The following is a 2,926-nucleotide window of genomic DNA, read 5'->3' as shown; positions in this document are numbered from 1 at the left end:
TTCCTGTGGTTCTCTTGCTTGTAGCTCAGCCCTTAGCACGAACCAGGCTCTGATACCATGAAAAGATGCAGGGGGGAAGAGAGCTTGAGCTCTTGCAAGCACACACACACACTCACAAAACCCTAATAGAGAGCACACAAGGTGAGAGGCTGAAAATCTTCTTCTTCTCTACTCAACACTCAACACACCATATACAAGATAAGAGTACACACTATATGAAAGGTACTCAACCAAATACATACACGGGTTCTCTATAGTGTGAACCCGACTAAATGAGCTGGCGCTATAACTATGCCAGTCTCTAGAGTGGCTGTCACACAGCCTGTCATCCCACTGGCCGCATATCACCCAAGATCTCACCAACCATGCCAGTGGTGTAAGTGTGGGGCCTATCCCCCAGGCGGGTCATCAGTGGCCACCGCCTCACTAGACGAGCTCGATATCTCAACATAAATGTGACTAATCACATCATCATCAAGATTTTGAGCGATGAGGCCCAATGCTTTGTTGTTTTGAAGTGGCTCAATCTCCACTTCTTCATCCTCAATAAGGTGCCAAAGCTCCTTATGTATAAGTAAGTACATGGTCTTGCTTTGCCATGTGTAAAACCCATTACCATTAAACCTTGAAACAACTTCAACACGTTCCATACTGAGAAGGTCTTATTAACAAGATTTTATTTTTATTTGTTAGTAGTGTCTAATCTCATACAAATTTGTAGTTAAAACGTGTTGATTCTCTTAAAATGATTTGATGAGAGGGTCTTACCCCACGACTTTATGACAAATCTCATGGCAGTGTCTTTTACTCTCTTACAATGAGGGCTTGAATGCATTAGAGTGGTTAAGATTTAATGCAAAAGAGTGGAATGCTATTTATGAATTCTCTATTTTCTCATTATCTTTTATATCTCTCTTTCTATCTGTATTCTCTTGCTTTCTCTCTTTCTATATATTATAATTCTATGTTTTTTTTCTTGCTCTCTCTCTCTTTCTCTCTTTGGAGTAATGCCTTTGTTAGCGAAGAAAGGTGAGAGACGGAGAGAAGTCATCAATTATTAGTGTCATACATAGAAATTAGAGATATAAAAGGATTTTATTTGTTAGATCTACTAAACTTCTTCTTTAGTTGGACATACTTTTCTATTTTGAATTTCTCTAATAATTACATCATATTTGCTACTATGCAGAGGCTATCCCTTAGAGTAGGGTCACATGTAGAGTTATAGAAAAATTTTCATATCGAAATTGACGAAAGTTTAGCTAGGTGCACTGAAGAATGTAAACAGTAATTTGATGCTCTCAAAGAGCAGGTATGTTCTAGGTTTGCAAGGGTAATGAGTCTAAAGATTTTCATTAATAAACTCAATGCCATAATAGTAAAAATTAGTCATTTGTTAGCCTCAAGGACCTCTTCCTAGCCTTAGGACCTCTTGAACGTGTCATGGCACTTTATTTTGTAGCTTTAAAAGGAATACATTTGCTCAAGGCACAAAATAATGTTTAGCACTTATTGTGTGGAAGTTTTAGTGTGTCTTTTTTGTCTCTTTATCTTTTTATGAATAAAAACTTTATTTAATATTATCAAAGTGTAGGAAATATTGAAACGCATTGTCTTTCCTTTTCTTTTTATTTTGATTTATAGAAATTTGAATATAGTTGGGAGCTATAAATTTGAATTAGAAGGAAAATATTGAAACGCATTGTCTTTCCTTTTCTTTTTATTTTGATTTATAGAAATTTGAATATAGTTGGGAGCTATAAATTTGAATAAGTAGAACGAAAAAGAATGGGCAAGCATGATGGCTATCGAAATGCATCTAAAACACATACACATGTAAATAAAAAATTTAGAGAAAATTTACTTTCCTTTTTATTTTATTTTTTACTTTTTACAATGTAAATATTGAAGTGTTAGATAAAATAAAGAGATTTTACACAAACCTTACCTTTCTCTCTCTAATCTCTTTTATTTTAAAGTGATTTTCCTCATTTTACATAATGTTGATTAACGTATTAAAAAAAAGGACATACTAGGCTTAAGATAGTAGTAACATGTGCTAGCAAAGAAGCGTATGCTATGTTAGTGCTTTCCCTTTGAAACTTTTAGAGAGAGGATAAGGTTGTGAGAAGATATATCAATGCTTCTTTTTTTTCTATCTCCTTACCTTTCTTCTCTTTAATAAAAAAATATTCTATATTTTTTAAGGTTATTAAAGTGTATTTTTTTCCTTTTTTTCTATTTTAAAGGAATTTGAAGATGGTTGGGAGGTGTAAATCCCTAAGTTTGGAGCAATCACGTTGCCTTCAAATTTGGATGCATCACATGTGTCACGTCGTAATTATGCTAGAATTAGAGCATGCATTCGTCGACACCATGCATGTGCTATTTTGGAAGACCGTTAAACATCTTTTAATGGAAACCACTTGCAATTCTCTAATAGAGAAATTTCTATTATCAAGGCTCATAGAGAGCATCTCAATATACCTAAAACTATAGCAGTAGAGAGAGATATGGAAGGACGTTCATTACCCTTTGATCCAAATGAACTTCCACATGACAAGAGTAGTGATATGGATGAAGAAGGAAATGAGAGTCTACCTATTACGTATGCCATCGGTGATGTTAAAAATATTAAATATGAATGTCATTCTATACGACGTGTGTTTCCATTTAGACACAATGTAAAGCACCCTACAACTATAGTGTTGCTTTTTGGTGGTTTTAGTCTTCACTCTTTGGGAGACCTTGGTTATAGATGCCATTTTTGCTTTGCATAAGTATGGAAGAGTGAGCCCACAAAAAGCCATCAACAATTGATATAGGTAAACATTATTGTGCATGTGGAAAAACCTCTTTGTTGCTATTATAAAATCCTCCTCCAACTTTAAGTGATCTATTGCTTGTTAATGATAATGTGAGTAGA

Source organism: Cibotium barometz, chromosome 18, assembly GCF_041138505.1.
Source record: "Cibotium barometz isolate CiBa-2024 chromosome 18, ASM4113850v1, whole genome shotgun sequence".
NCBI classification, from domain to species: Eukaryota; Viridiplantae; Streptophyta; class Polypodiopsida; order Cyatheales; family Cibotiaceae; genus Cibotium; species Cibotium barometz.
The sequence above is the reverse complement of the archived record's forward strand: the minus strand, read 5'-3'. Positions refer to the sequence as shown.